General features: G+C 48.3%; 2 pseudogenes; both read right to left on the bottom strand.

Annotated features, from left to right (window-relative positions):
• Window positions 1-13,898: 13,898 nt before the first annotated feature.
• Window positions 13,899-14,018, bottom strand: LOC141267622 (5S ribosomal RNA; annotated as a pseudogene).
• Window positions 14,019-14,639: 621 nt separating this feature from the next.
• Window positions 14,640-14,757, bottom strand: LOC141268065 (5S ribosomal RNA; annotated as a pseudogene).
• Between the last annotated feature and the right edge of the window lie 1,992 nt (window positions 14,758-16,749).

Raw genomic sequence — 16,749 nt, 5'->3', positions numbered from 1 at the left:
GGCTAGAACCGCCGGAGCGGTGAGCAAAAGAGTCAGAGCAGGCTAGAACCGCCGGAGCGGTGAGCAAAGGAGTCAGAGCAGGCTAGAACCGCCGGAGCGGTGAGCAAAGGAGTCAGAGCAGGCTAGAACCGCCGGAGCGGTGAGCAAAGGAGTCAGAGCTGGCAAGGCTGAGCAGGGGGGACAGGGCTCTGTTCACACGGAACAGACAGGAAGGGAAAGTCAGAGCCAGATACTCACAGAGTACTTGCAGAGAAGTAGCGAGTGGACCACAAACTCACAAACGGGAGTACAGAGACAACAAGCAGGAGTTAGGTAAGAGTTCAGACTCTGCAGAAAAAGGAAGGGAACGGACATAGCGGCAAAACAGGTAAAGGATAGGAGAGAGTTCAGACTGGAACTGAGTGTACGGAGGAGACCGACACTGCAGCAAAATACAGGAGCGGGTCTGGGAATACGGCCCCCAGAGAGGCAGGACGAACAGGCAAGGAGCGTGTTCAGACAGGACAGACAAGATACAGGAGCGGGTCTAGGTAATCGGCCCCTAGAGGGCGGGAGGAACAGGCTAGGAGCGTGTTCAGACAGGTCAGACAAGATACAGGAACAGGTCTAGGTAATCGGCCCCTAGAAGGCAGGAGGAACAGGCTAGGAGCGTTTTCAGACAGGCCTGGAAATGCAGCCTCCAGGATAGGCAGAAAAGAGAACACAGAACGGGACCTGGCACCTTCAGAGTGCAAGCACACACTGAAAGAAACACTATGCTCAGGCAGGGATAGATGGGAGCAGCTGAGCTATATACCAGGTGACAGACAGCAATAGGCTGAGGACGCACAAGGGGTGTGACCCACAGCAGGTACAAAAAGCAGGAAGTGATCGGGCGCCGCCCTTAAGCAGCAGAAACAGACACAAACAGACAGCATGGAGGGAAGCCAGAGAGACATTCTGGACAGGAGATCAAGTGCGCGCTCTTGCACAGTGGGAGATGGACCACTATGCAAGGACGCCGCCAGGTATGTTACAGTACCCCCCCCCTTACGCCCCCTCTTCTTCAGGCCTGCCAGAATCTTCCGCAAGGAATTCGAGGGCCAATTCTTCACTTCGAAGAGATCACTTCCACTGTCCACCGGAAATACTGGTCTCCTCTGGGTAGCTAGGATGCTACCTCCCATCCAGCCACCCTTAGCAACAGACGAAACGGGTGGAGTACCAGGAACAGCACACAAGGAAGTCTCTCTCCACATATTTTCAGGTGGCACCCCAGAGGGTACAGGAGACAACTGGAAGTCCTCCACCGGGTTGAAGGGGGACAGAGACTTGGGGGTAATCTCTGCTTCGAGGTACATCTTGTCAAGCTCACAGGAAGAAATAGACGGGTTATCAGGTACATAATGAGGAAAAGTCACTGTCTCTTTGTTTTCTGGTGGTACCCCGGAGGATTCAGGAAACAACTGGAGGTCCTCCGCCGGGTCAGAAGAGTGCAGAGGCTCAGAGAAAACATCTGCTTCAGAGTACACTAGGTCGGACTCACTGGACGAAGCAGGCGAGGTATCGGGTACCGAGTATAGGAAAGTCTCTGTCCATTCTCCACCAGGTGGCACCCCGAAGGGTTCTGGAGACAACTGGCGGTCCTCCGCCTGGTCAGAGGGGTGTAGAGACTCACGGGTAACCTCTGCTTCAGAGTACACTAGGTCGGACTCACTGGACGAAGCAAGCGAGGTATCAGATCCAGGATATAGGAAAGTCTCTGTCCATTTACCACCAGGTGGCACCCCGAAGGGTTCTGGAGACAACTGGAGGTCCTCCGCCTTGTCAGAGGAGAGTAGAGACTCGGGAGTAACCACTGCTTCAGAGTACACTAGGTTGGACTCACTGGACGAAGCGAGCGAGGTATCAGGTACAGAGTATAGGAGAGTCTCTGTCCTTTCGCTACCAGGTAGCACCCCGAAGGGTTCAGGAGACAACTGGAGGTCCTCCGCCTGGTCGAAGGGGTGTAGAGACTCGGGAGTAACCTCTGCTTCGGAGTACACTAGGTTGGACTCACTGAACGAAGCGAGCGAGGTATCAGGTACAGAGTATAGGAGAGTCTCTGTCCTTTCGCTACCAGGTAGCACCCCGAAGGGTTCAGGAGACAACTGGAGGTCCTCCGCCTGGTCGGAGGGGTGTAGAGACTCGGGGGTAACTACCACTTTGGGGTACCCATTGTCAGGCTCACAGGACGAAGCGGACAAAGTATCGAGTACCGGGTGTAGAGAATTCTCTCTCCATTTGTCATCGAGTGGTATCCCGGAGGATTCAGGAGGCAACAGGGGGTACTCCGCCAGGTAGTAGAGGTGCACAGACTCTGAGGTAACCACAGCTTTGGAGCATCCTTGGACATGCACACCGGTTAAAGTGGGTGAAGCATCTGATGCCGGGTGCAGGAAGTTCTCCTGTGTGGAGTCTGGATGGGCAGAAGTCTCTTCGGGCAGGAGAACTGGTGCACTACCCACGCACATTACCCGTTGGGGCTTCTCCGGGATACAGGGAGATGAAGCTTCAGTAGGGACTTCAAGGTTGGGGTCAGGAGGTCTCAGGGAGGACAGACCCTGGCGTGACGGCTTGCCTCTACGTCTAGCACGTCTGGACTGCCTCTTGAGGTTGGGAGAAGTATTCCGGAAAGCGTAGTCACCCTGTGAGGATTCTGGGTGGGCAGTAGTCTCATTGGGCTGGAGGACTATTGCGCTACCCACACACATTACCCATTGGGGCTGCTCCGGGATATTGGGAAGTGAAGCTTCAGCAGGAGCCTCCGGGTTAGGATCATCGAAGACCGTTAGAAAGGCCACCAGGAAGGCCATTAGGTCCAGGAGGATCGGATCCTGTGTTTCATATAGGGGGTTGATCCATTCCAAGGCATCACCCGCCAGGTAAGACATAATGAATGCCACCTTAACCCGATCGGTGGGAAAACATAGAGGGTAGAACTTGAAGTGTAGCATGCATTGCTCCACAAATGCACGACTTTGTCTAGGATCCCCATAATAACGTAGCGGATCCGCGGGAACGAGAGCAGATAGATCCATCTGGACGGGTGCGTAATTCGCCTGGAACTCAGCTAAAGGAAAAAAAAAAATATTTATTTATTTATTTTAATGCATGTATTCGCTGAAAAACTTCTCAGAGAGCGAAGGCCGTGGGGCTCAACGGGAACCATGGCCTGAGCATGCTGTTATGCACACGCCCGGGCTGAGCGGCGTGTGCGTGTGATTGTAGTGATTCCACTGGACCGTGCCGGAGAGTGAATGCCTGGAGGGGCGTAACTAGGTATTCACCCGATCCGACCAGGGTCGCACGACGGCATACGACGCCAGTGCACCAAGGAGGAACCGAGCAGAGGGACCAGGTGCTACTCCAGGACAGACCCCGGACACGGCTGTTGACCCACACAGGGGAATACAGCAACAGACTGGTAGGCTGGCACACAGACTGGTGGGTATAGGCAGGCACGACTGGTATGCAGGCAGGTGGGTATGCAGGCCGGGGGGTACAGGCAAGCACAGCTAGAGTGCAGACAGGGAGGCACTAGCAGGTAGGAACACAGGCGGGATAGGACCCAGTACACACTGGGACTCAGGAACAATACAGGCAGAGGGGTACAGGCAAGCACAGCTAGAGTGCAGACAGGGAGGCACTAGCAGGTAGGGACACTGGCGGGATAGGACCCAGTACACACTGAGACTCAGGAACAGAACCACAGATGTGGCGGACAAACACAGCAGAGTGAGGCCGCCCAGAGAGGTGAGCGAGAACAGGGCAGGACAAGGCCGCCTGGAGCGGTGAGCAAAGGATCAGAGCTGAGCGAGACTGCCGGAGCAGTGAGCAAGAGTAAAGCAGGACGAGACCGCCTGGAGCGGTGAGCAAGAGTGGAGCAAGACTGCCGGAGCAGTGAGCAAAAGGATAAGAGCGGAGCGAGACTGCCGGAGCAGTGAGCAAAAGGGTCTGAGCGGAGCAAGGCTGCCGGAGCAGCGAGCAAAGGAGTCAGAGCAGGCTAGAACCGCCGGAGCGGTGAGCAAAGGAGTCAGAGCAGGCTAGAACCGCCGGAGCGGTGAGCAAAGGAGTCAGAGCAGGCTAGAACCGCCGGAGCGGTGAGCAAAGGAGTCAGAGCAGGCTAGAACCGCCGGAGCGGTGAGCAAAGGAGTCAGAGCAGGCTAGAACCGCCGGAGCGGTGAGCAAAGGAGTCAGAGCAGGCTAGAACCGCCGGAGCGGTGAGCAAAGGAGTCAGAGCAGGCTAGAACCGCCAGAGCGGTGAGCAAAGGAGTCAGAGCAGGCTAGAACCGCCAGAGCGGTGAGCAAAGGAGTCAGAGCAGGCTAGAACCGCCGGAGCGGTGAGCAAAGGAGTCAGAGCAGGCTAGAACCGCCGGAACGGTGAGCAAAGGAGTCAGAGCAGGCTAGAACCGCCGGAGCAGTGAGCAAAGCAGTCAGAGCAGGCTAGAACCGCCGGAGCGGTGAGCAAAGGAGTCAGAGCAGGCTAGAACCGCCGGAGCGGTGAGCAAAGGAGTCAGAGCAGGCTAGAACCGCCAGAGCGGTGAGCAAAGGAGTCAGAGCAGGCTAGAACCGCCGGAGCGGTGAGCAAAGGAGTCAGAGCATGCTAGAACCGCCGGAGCGGTGAGCAAAGGAGTCAGAGCAGGCTAGAACCGCCGGAGCGGTGAGCAAAGGAGTCAGAGCAGGCTAGAACCGCCGGAGCGGTGAGCAAAGGAGTCAGAGCTGGCAAGGCTGAGCAGGGGGGACAGGGCTCTGTTCACACGGAACAGACAGGAAGGGAAAGGCAGAGCCAGATACTCACAGAGTACTTGCAGAGAAGTAGCGAGTGGACCACAAACTCACAAACGGGAGTACAGAGACAACAAGCAGGAGTTAGGTAAGAGTTCAGACTCTGCAGAAAAAGGAAGGGAATGGACATAGCGGCAAAACAGGTAAAGGATAGGAGAGAGTTCAGACTGGAACTGAGTGTACGGAGGAGACCGACACTGCAGCAAAATACAGGAGCGGGTCTGGGAATACGGCCCCCAGAGAGGCAGGACGAACAGGCAAGGAGCGTGTTCAGACAGGACAGACAAGATACAGGAGCGGGTCTAGGTAATCGGCCCCTAGAGGGCGGGAGGAACAGGCTAGGAGCGTGTTCAGACAGGTCAGACAAGATACAGGAACAGGTCTAGGTAATCGGCCCCTAGAAGGCAGGAGGAACAGGCTAGGAGCGTGTTCAGACAGGCCTGGAAATACAGCCTCCAGGATAGGCAGAAAAGAGAACACAGAACGGGACCTGGCACCTTCAGAGTGCAAGCACACACTGAAAGAAACACTATGCTCAGGCAGGGATAGATGGGAGCAGCTGAGCTATATACCAGGTGACAGACAGCAATAGGCTGAGGACGCACAAGGGGTGTGACCCACAGCAGGTACAAAAAGCAGGAAGTGATCGGGCGCCGCCCTTAAGCAGCAGAAACAGACACAAACAGACAGCATGGAGGGAAGCCAGAGAGACATTCTGGACAGGAGATCAAGTGCGCACTCTTGCACAGTGGGAGATGGACCACTATGCAAGGACGCCGCCAGGTATGTTACACAGCCTCTGTTTGAAGACGTCCATTGAAGGGGAACTCACCACCTCTCGTGGCAGCCTGTTCCACTCATTAATCACCCTAACTGTCAAAAAGTTTTTTCTAATATCTAATCTGTGTCTCCTCCCATTTAGTTTCATCCCATTGCTTCTAGTCTTTCCTTGTGCAAACGAGAATAAAGATGATCCTTCTACAATGTGACAGCCCTTGACATATTTGTAGACAGCTGTTAAGTCTCCTCTCAGTCTTCTTTTTTGCAAGCTAAACATTCCCAAATCCTGCAACCGTTCCTCATAGGACATGGTTTGCAGACCAGTCACCATTCTGGTCGCTCTTCTCTGAACTTGCTCCAGTTTGTCTATGTCTTTTTTAAAATGTGGTGCCCAAAACTGTACACAGTATTCCAGATGAGGTCTGACCAAAGAGGAGTAAAGACCGATAATGACTTCACGTGATCTAGACTGTATGCTTCTGTTAATACATCCCAGAATTGTATTTGCCTTTTTTGCTGCTGCATCACACTGTTGACTCATGTTCAGTCTATGATCTATTAGTATACCTAAGTCTTTTTCACATGTACTGTTGCTTAGCTCTATTCCTCCCATTCTGTATATGCTTTTTTCATTTCTTATTGCCCAGATGTAGTACTTTGCATTTTTCCCTGTTAAAAACCATTCTGTTGGTTGCTGCCCACTGCTCCAGTTTATTTAGGTCTTTTTGAATCCTCTCTCTCTCTTCTCTAGTAATAGCTATCCCTCCTAGCTTTGTGTCATCAGCAAATTTAATCAGTTTACCCTCAATTCCTTCCTCTAAATCATTGATAAAGATGTTGAACAATACAGGTCCCAGGACCGAGCCCTGTGGTACCCCACTTGAGACATTCATCCAGCTGGATGTGAAGCCATTTACAACCACCCTTTGAGTCCGATCACTAAGCCAGTTATGAATCCACCTAACAGTTGCCTGGTCCATTGCATACTTGGTCATTTTTTCAATAAGGATGGTGTGAGATACTTTGTCAAATGCTTTGCTGAAGTCAAGATATACTATATCTACAGCATTTCCCTGATCCACCCAGTCAGTGATTCTGTCATAGAAGGAAATTAAGTTAGTCTGACATGACTTGTTAGTTACAAACCCATGCTGACTCTGGTTAATCACTTCATTCTTATCCATGTACTTACATACATGTTGTTTAATAATTTGTTCAAAGATCTTTCCTGGTATAGAAGTCAGACTCACCGGCCTATAGTTCCCTGGGTCCACATTCTTCCCCTTTTTGAAGATAGGAACAACATTTGCTCCTCTCCAGTCTTCTGGGACTTCTCCTGTTCTCCAAGAATTTTCAAAGATTATGGAGAGTGGTTCTAAAATTTCTTCTACGATCTCCTTCAGTACTCTGGGGTGTAATTCATCTGGACCTGGAGACTTGAACTCATTTATGTTAGCTAAATATTCCCTCACAATCTTTCTGTTTACAGATAACTTGGATTCCTCTATTCCTTTAAAAGGACAGTGGAGATCAGTTGATGTTACATTTTCTTTCTGAGAGAAAACAGATGCAAAATAAGAATTAAAACGTTCGGCCTTCTCAACATCCTCTCTTACCATTTCTCCATTTTCATCCTGTAAAAATCCTATAGCATCTTTGACTTTTCTTTTACTTTTGACATACCCCCAAAATCCTTTTTTATTACTTTTGACATCTCTTGCAAGCCTTAATTCATTGTCAGCTTTAGCTAACCTGATACGTGCCCTACTGGATCTGCAGACTGCATTATAATCTTCTTTAGATATGGCTCCCTCTTTCCATTTAATAAACATTTCTTTCTTTCTTTTTAGCATGTGTTTAAGTTCTGTGTTCATCCATCCTGGTTTCCTTAAATGCTTCCCATTCTTCCTACTTTTCGGGATTGTTAACGATTGTGCTTTGAGAATCTCATTTTTAAAAATTTTCCATCCTTCCTGGACATTTTTGTCCTTAAGGACATCCAGCCATTGGATCCCTCCTATTCTCTTTCTGAGTCTCTTAAAATCTGCCTTTCTAAAATCTAACCTTGAAGTTTGAGTCTTCACATGTCTTCCTCCTCTAGTTATCCAAAATTCTATAATAGCATGATCGCTGCCTCCTAGGGTCCCAGCCACCTTTGCCTCCTCAACCATTTCCTCCCTGTTTATAAGGATTAGATCCAAAGTAGCAGATCCACTTGTTTTCTCCCCTACCTTTTGGAAGATAAAGTTGTCAGCAAGAGAGGATAAGAATTTGCTTGACCTGTTAGTTTTACTTGACAGAGATTCCCAACAAATGTCTGGATAGTTGAAATCTCCCATGACCACTACGTCATATTTTTTGGAGAACTTGGTCATTTGATACATAAAGAGTTCATCCATATCTTCAGCTTGCCCAGGTGGCCTGTAGTAAATGCCTACAATGGTGTCCTTTCCGTTGTTCTCTCCTTGTATTCTCACCCAAACAGTTTCCACAGAACTCCCAGTCTCTGAAGCTTCAATCTCTGTGCAGATATACGCTTTTCTAACATACAATGCAACACCTCCTCCTCGTTTATCAAGTCTGTTTCTTGCAAATAAGTTGTATCCTTTTAGCCTTTTATTCCAATCATGTGTATCGTCCCACCAAGTTTCAGTGATTCCAATGACATCATATTCCTTTTCCTGCGTTAGTAGTTCCAATTCTCCTTGTTTGTTGCCCATGCTTTGTGCATTTGTATAAAAACATTTTAGTTTGTGATTGGTTTCTCTTCCTCCCATATTTTTATTATTTAAATTGTTTTGTCTTTGTTCTTCCTTTCCACTTCCAGAAGCAGAGATCTCAATAGTATTTGTCAGCTGTATGGCTTTTTCTGGCCTTTTGCTTCCCTTCCCACATTGTTCTAGTTTAAAGCTCTTCTGATGAGTGTAGCAAGGCGACTTCCAAATACATGTTTTCCAGTCTTCGTAAGGTGCACCCCATCTCTAGCAAGTAGTCCATCGTATAGGTAATTCATTCCGTGATCCAGAAATCCAAATCCTTGTTGACGGCACCATCGACGTAGCCAGTTGTTCACCTGTAGAATCTTATTCCACCTCATTGTTCCATGGCCATCCACTGGGAGGATGGATGAGAAGACCACCTGCACTCCCAATTCTTTCACTTTCTTGCCTAAGTCTTCAAAGTCACTGCAGATGGTTTCCAGGTCCTTTCTTGCGGTGTCATTTGTCCCCACATGTAGTAGCAGGAATGGGTAGTGATCTGTAGGTCTGAAGAATCTTGATATCCTGTCAGACACATCTTTAATTTTTGCTCCTGGAAGACAGCACATTTCTCTTGAGGTTATGTCTGGTCTGCAGATAGCGGCCTCTGTTCCTCTTAACAGGGAATCCCCCATGACCACCACTCTCCGTTTTTTCTTCACAACATTCTTCTTTTTCCATCCAGGAGGATTCTGAGGGCTTACAAGGTTATTCATTGCTGGCAAAGTCTTATTTTGCTGTATTTCTTCATGGTTCTCCTGCGTGAGAGCCTGGTACTGGTTCCTGAGCAGTATGGGTGCTGACTGCCTCTCGATCCTCCTGCTTCTGTGGGTCACATGCTTCCATTCCTCTGTTTCGTCAGGTGCAGTTCGAATTTCTTCTCTTTCTGAATCATGAAGAGATAATTCTGCTCTGTCTAAGAACTCTTCACCTTCCTTAATGATTTTCAAGGTAGTTAACCTCTCTTCTAGAATTCGCAACTTTTCCTCCAACAGGGACACAAGCTTGCATTTCTGGCATGTGAAGTTTGGCTTTTCCACTGGCAAGTCTGTGAACATGTAGCAGGATATGCAGCTCACCAAATGGCTCCTGGACTCTTCCATGTTCTTATTGTTAATGTTCTGAAAACAGTGAAAAAAGCTTAAAAAAAAAGCGTCAAAATGCGCGCGCCAGTAGGCGCGCGGTTTACCGATGTCCTCTTTTCAGCTCTAACAGCCAAAATCTAGCATTCTTTGAGCTCGCGGAGACTCTTCACTTACCCAAAAATGCAGCGGGAATATGCAAATGATCTCCTCAGGACTCCTCTCCTGGTTTACCGATGTCCTCTTTTCAGCTCCAACAGCCAAAATCCAGTGTTCTTTGAGCTCGCGGAGACTCTTCACTTACCCCAAAATGCAGTGGGAATATGCAAATTATCTCCTCAGGACTCCTCCCCTGGTTTACCGATGTCCTCTTTTCAGCTCCAACAGCCAAAATCCAGTGTTCTTTGAGCTCGCGGAGACTCTTCACTTACCCCCAAAATGCAGTGGGAATATGCAAATTATCTCCTCAGGACTCCTCCCCTGGTTTACCGATGTCCTCTTTTCAGCTCCAACAGCCAAAATCCAGTGTTCTTTGAGCTCGCGGAGACTCTTCACTTACCCCAAAATGCAGTGGGAATATGCAAATTATCTCCTCAGGACTCCACCCCTGGTTTACCAATGTCCTCTTTTCAGCTCCAACAGCCAAAATCCAGTGTTCTTTGAGCTCGCGGAGACTCTTCAATTACCCCAAAATGCAGTGCGAATATGCAAATTATCTCCTCAGGACTCCTCCCCTGGTTTACCGATGTCCTCTTTTCAGCTCCAACAGCCAAAATCCAGTGTTCTTTGAGCTCGCGGAGACTCTTCACTTACCCCAAAATGCAGTGGGAATATGCAAATTATCTACTCAGGACTCCTCCCCTGGTTTACCAATATCCTCTTTTCAGCTCCAACAGCCAAAATCCAGTATATAAATATAAAGATATTCAATTGATATGGCAATGCGCATTAATAAATTGGGATACAACAATTTTGGGTTAAATATATATATATATATATATATATATATCTAAAACTTCATATGTGGAATGTTTGAGTTGAACAGATCTGTGAATGTCAGAGTGAAGGTGACAGATGAGTAAATCAGCAGCTGCTAAGTGTGATTGATGTGACAGAGGCCTCGTATGTTTGTATGTTTGAAAAAAAAAAATGTTTCTTTATGTGAAGGTACAAAAATATATGTAATTCTGAGGAAATTATAATACATTATTAGGTATTACAGTGCCTACAAGTAGTATTCAACCTCCTGCAGATTTAGGTGGTTGACACATGCGGAATTAACTTGGCATTGTGACATTTGTACTGTAGATCAGCCTGGAAGTGGGAAATGCACTGCAGCAACTTTTTTTTGTTTTTTTGTTTTTTTAAAACGTTAAAAGTTAATTCAGAGTGTCATTTATTATTCAATCCCTCAAACCACAAGAATTCTGTTTGGTCCCCCTAAAGTATTAAGAAGTAGTTCAGGCACCAAGAATAATGAGCTTCACATGTGTGGATTAAAGATCTCTTTTGCCAGCCTTTTCTGACTATTTAAGACCCTCCCCAAACTTGTGAACAGCACTCAGACATGGTCAACATGGGAAAGACAAAAGAGCATTCCAAGGCCATCAGAGACAAGATCGTGGAGGGTCACAAGGCTGGCAAGGGGTACAAAACCCTTTCCAAGGAGTTGGGCCTACCTGTCTCCACTGTTGGGAGCATCATCCGTAAGTGGAAGGCTTATGGAACTACTGTTAGCCTTCCACGGCCTGGACAGCCTTTGAAGTTGTCCTCCCGTGCCGAGGCCAGGCTTGTCCGAAGAGTCAAGGCTAACCCAAGGACAACAAGGAAGGAGCTCCGGGAAGATCTCATGGCAGTGGGGACATTGGTTTCAGTCAATACCATAAGTAACGTACGCCACCGCAATGGTCTCGGTTCCAGACGAGCCCGTAAGGTACCTTTACTTTCAAAGCGTCATGTCAAGGCTTGTCTACAGCTTGCTCATGATCACTTGGAGGACTCTGAGACAGACTGGTTTAAGGTTCTATGGTCTGATGAGACCAAGATCGAGATCTTTGGTGCCAACCACACACGTGACGTTTGGAGACTGGATGGCACTGCATACGACCCCAAGAATACCATCCCTACAGTCAAGCATGGTGGTGGCAGCATCATGCTGTGGGGCTGTTTCTCTGCCAAGGGGCCTGGCCATCTGGTCTGCATCCATGGGAAGATGGATAGCACGGCCTACCTGGAGATTTTGGCCAAGAACCTCCGCTCCTCCATCAAGGATCTTAAGATGGATCGTAATTTCATCTTCCAACAAGACAACGACCCAAAGCACACAGCCAAGAAAACCAAGGCCTGGTTCAAGAGGGAAAAAGTCAAGGTGTTGGAGTGGCCTAGTCAGTCTCCTGACCTTAACCCAATTGAAAACTTGTGGAAGGAGCTCAAGAATAAAGTCCACATGAGACACCCAAAGAACCTAGATAACTTGGAGAAGATCTGCATGGAGGAGTGGGCCAAGATAACTCCACAGACCTGTGCCGGCCTGATCAGGTCTTATAAAAGACGATTATTAGCTGTAATTGCAAACAAGGGTTATTCCACAAAATATTAAACATAGGGGTTGAATAATAATTGACCCACACTTTTATGTTTAAAATTTAATAAAATTCAACTGAGCAACATAACTTTTTGGTTTGTAAGATTTATGCTTCTGTTCATAAAACCTACTCTCGTTTGCAGTTTGAAGGCTCTAACTTATTTGCATCTTATCAAACCAGCTAAATCTGCAGGGGGTTGAATACTACTTGTAGGCACTGTATCTACATATATATATTTCTATATTTCTTTAATAATTATTATTTCTTGATTTAACTAATAGTGGATAAGGGCAACCACACATCAAAATGGTTTACAAAGCAAATTTATATTTAGAATAATTTTCCACATGATAATATTCTTGAATAACTATAATATTATTTTTAATGGTTACCTAAATAGGTACACACCTCTCTATAGTCAAATCTATGCTACTCATCGATATGAAATTTATGCACAATATTTCTAGAAGAATAATTATTTTTAATTTGGTTCTGATATATACATAAATTTTATAAAATAATATTTTTGGTATTAAGGGGGAAAATGTGTTTTTGATCCTGATTACATAATCACTTTTGATCAATACTTATTTTCCACACATTTTAATAAAGAAGAAATAATAATAAGGTACTATGGTATAATTAAGAAGGGTATTACATGCAAAGTTGCATAATTTAATATTTTTTGGTGGTACAAGGTTATGACAAATATGAAATCATCCAGATAATGGAGATATAAGGGTATTTTTTATGGAGAATATAATTACTCTGCATTTGTCATTAAAATTTAAAGGCCTTATTTTTATTTTTATTCTTATTTTTACTCTTAATTTTATTTTTCATTTTTAAAATTTTATTCTTACTTTATACTTCTTATTTTTCTATTTTTTCATTTTTTAATTCTCATTTGATTTTATTTGAGTTCAATATCTCAATTGAGAAAACACATTAATATTTAATAAAGTAATGTCTAATACAAGAGTATTGCTTCATTAAATATATATTGCTAAGGAAAAAAATGTTTACATTTTCTGAGTAAACACAACAATTCATTCATTCATTTATTCATTCATTCATTCATTCATACATTCATATATTTATTCATTTTGGTTCAGGAGTATACATTCTTTGATATTATTGGTTTAATAAAGATATAAAAACTTGTTTTTTCAAAATACACTGACACCTATGGGTTGGAAAAGGTAATTACACCTATGACATAAAAATGTTCTATCATATGGAGAACTTGATTGATAATGAATTATTATCTATTATTGTTTATTATTCTCCCTTTGACTGTCTGCAGCGCGCCACACCTAGGAAGCGCACTCTCACACACAAGCCAGCATGCACACGTGCTCGCACGTGACAAAACCCCCTATCTGCCCCTACAACCTCTCCGTCACCATGCGTCAGACTCTCCTGCCTGTTTTATGATTTCAGGGCCCTAGCAGGAATCACCCCCCCCTCCCCAATTCCTTCCGCACCTTCCTTGCCTTCCTTGCACTGAGGTTAGCTCTTTGTCAGCCGTCTGGCTTGGTTACACAAGCTTCTTTGCAGAGAAACATGTTACTTCTGGCCCTCGCTAGGCGGCCGGCATCCAAAACCTTCCCTGGGCACCTGCTGAAAGCCTGGCCCCTTCATGGCCCCGGGTGCTTTTAACGCCATCATTTCCACACGGCGAGCAGCGGAGTCAATAAGCACTCCTAGCCGTGACAAGGAGCTCGGTGTCAGGCCTGCGTGAAGGCGGCGGGGTAGCGTACTTATCTGCCAACTGGCTCAGAGGCCTTGGGGCTTCCATCATCTAAGTTACTTTGGGTCGGTGTCCGGCAAGGCGCCGTTCCATGCTAGCCGAGCTGGGCAGTAGGTAAAAACGTCATCAAAATGGTCTACAGCACCCGGTATTCCCAGGAGGTCTCCCATCCAAGTACTCTCCGAGCCCAGCCCTGCTTTGCTTCCGAGATCAGATGAGATCAGGCATATCCAAGGTGGTATGGCCAGTAGAAGCTGCTCGATCCATCGCCCGGCCAGCCTTTCTCAGGATCGCTTGGTGGCGAGCAAACTGGCCGTGACGGGGCGGGCTCCGAAGGGTCCATTCAAAGTCTGTGCCGTCCCTACAGGTGTGGTTTGTTTAGCAGTGATTCACCTGCCGCATCAGGTGTCTTCAAAAATGTCTCGGCGCAGGGTCTCCTGCAGGCTAAACCCTTCATCGCGGTAATGTGACAGAAAGAGCAAGCTGGACCCGTAACTTGGGGGCGGAGCGAGACGTCCAGGGGTGAATGAAGTAAGAGGGTGAGATGGTTGCCAGTGACTTTGAGCTGCTCTTCAGGGGGAAGGGTCGTGTTGCCTGCAAAGGTCTTCTGCTTGGGGTTACCGGTGGTTGCCTCCAGCCACCCGGGAGACGCTGGTCCTGGTGAAAAGGAGCCTAGTATTAAAAGTAAAGAAGCAACAATGCTGGAGGCCCACGGTGATCAGAAGGATGCTGGTATTTTGCAGAGATGAAATAGCGCAAGAGAGAAAGCAAATGAAAAAAAGAAAAGAGAATGAATGTGTGCACTTGTGAAAGGGAATGGAAAAAAGGCATAGAAGAGAGTGCTCCCTGCTGGTGGAAGGAAGGAAAAAGCAAAAGCCTACAGCACCTGGTATTCCCAGGTGGTCTCCCATCCAAATATAACCAGGCCCAACCCTGCTTAGCTTTTGAGATCAGACGAGATTGGGCGTGTTCAGGGTGGTGTGGCCGTAGGCAGAGACTAGTCTCTCACTTGCTGCTTTTCTACTTTGACGTCTGGCTGCCAGCTGCCCTTTCCAGTGCTCAGCAAGACCAGGTCCTTTTGTGCTTTCCCTTCTCTTCAATTTTTTTGCTGGCTTCCTTAAAGGGTCTTGTAGACACAACGCCCCACTCAGAGCCGCTGAGCTCACTGATCGGCTGCAGCGCTGTCGACGGAACGTCAGCTTCACGGCCAATGCCACAGGCCGGGAGCAGAAGCGAGACTCACCGGTAGACCCGGGTAGGGTGAGTAGAGCGCGGTTAGTTGCTTTCTAATAGCCTGCAGCCGGGGATTAACTTTTAATGAAAGGGAACAATCCCTTTGACTGTCTGCAGCGCGCCACACCTAGGAAGCGCACTCTCACACACAAGCCAGCATGCACACGCAGCCCCTACAACCTCTCCGTCACCATGTGTGTCACCCTGGCCTGGATGCCACAAAATGTATTAAAGCTCTGTCTGAGAGCAAGGGGGAGGTTCTCTGGTCAGGGGAATATTAGCATGCAATGCTTCCTGTCTCAGGCCAGTAGGGGGAGCAGGCTGCCCCTATAAAAGTTGGTGCTGGGGGCAGGGTTAGAGAGAACTGGATTGCCTGTCTCAGCTCTGAGACGTGTCCCAGAGTGGAGCAGGGACAGAAAGTTGATTGCACCTAAGAGGAAGTGTGGCAGGAGGAGAGCCACAAGCCAGAGACAAGAGGCAAAGAGAGCCTGTCTTGGCAGAGAAAAGACTTAATTTTACCAGACTTTGGTGTCTGAGGCTGGAAGAATTCCATATCCCCCAGCAGAGAACCAGTCCGCAAGGGACTGTACATTCCTTGGCCTAAGAAGCCTGGAGGCCCTGCCACAACCGAAGGGACCTGTAAAGCCGTACAAGGCTGGGAGCAGAAAGGAACCCACGTCGCAGGCCATAAAGGCGAGAATACACAGAAAGCTCGGAAATGTGGGCTGTTACCCTATCAGGAGGAGATAGCCAGAAGGAGCGCAGAAAGCACAGTAGGCCTACACCCTCACCCTGACCAGGGCCAATTTCCCCGTTGCTCTCAGACATCCAGGTCCCCTCCTAGCCGGGACTGTTTATGGGTCAGTTTACCTGTTGTAGTAAAGACCCTGGACTGCAACTTGTTGTCTGTGTGCTCCTTGCTCCTCCCGCACTATCAGCACTGGGATTCTCACTACCATCACTCCCACCATCCATTATACTGCCCTGGGGCCGCACTCTTCCCGTGGGGAGTCACACTACCCTAGCTGCACACCTCATCAGCCCCAGCGGTCTGCATGCAGCAGCGGTTCCTAATAACCGCAATCCACGGGTGGCGTAGTCGGACATTATCAGCAGAACGTAGCAGACTACCATTGGCCTGACCACCCTGAGCCACGGAACCGGGTCGCCACTACTACCCCCATCGTCTCCCTATTGCCCGGATCCGAGTGCCCCACGGCCCAGGGGGCGAGTCAGCTTTGGCGTAGTCGGCAGGATTTCGTGCCCGCAACCACCGGGTACTGCGTGCCTGAAAAAGACTTTTGTAAACTTACCTGTGGCGAAGTTTCCCGCCATCCGGAGCCGATTCCCGCCATCGGACGCCATCTTGGACCGTTTCCCGCCGTCTTCTGCCTTCTTCCCGCCATCCGCAGCTGCTTCCCGCCATCGGACGCCATCTTCAGGACGCCGCGCGGGAAGAAGAGGGGCGTGGACGTCAAAACCGCACGAGATCCGAAGCTCCGCCCCACGCTCCGACGCTGCGCAAGGTCCTGGAAGGGAGAGAGAGCGACGCTGACGTCATCAGGACGCTACGCCAGGTCCTCGTCCATAGCAGCAGCAGCGGAGCTGCGGCCTACAGAAGAGGATCGCCGGAAGGTAGGCCACGCTTAACTAGGGGGGAGGAAGATGTCAGACACAGAGGCGCCCACTACCACCAACGCAGCTGCAGCAGCAGTGATGCCCTTTTCCCTGCCCTACATCCCTGGAGCGGC

The sequence above is a fragment of the Phyllobates terribilis genome, unplaced genomic scaffold, assembly GCF_046119375.1.
Source record: "Phyllobates terribilis strain yellow unplaced genomic scaffold, ASM4611937v1 Scaffold_4__5_contigs__length_816908805, whole genome shotgun sequence".
Taxonomy (NCBI): domain Eukaryota; kingdom Metazoa; phylum Chordata; class Amphibia; order Anura; family Dendrobatidae; genus Phyllobates; species Phyllobates terribilis.
This window is presented reverse-complemented; position numbering and strand designations above follow the sequence as displayed.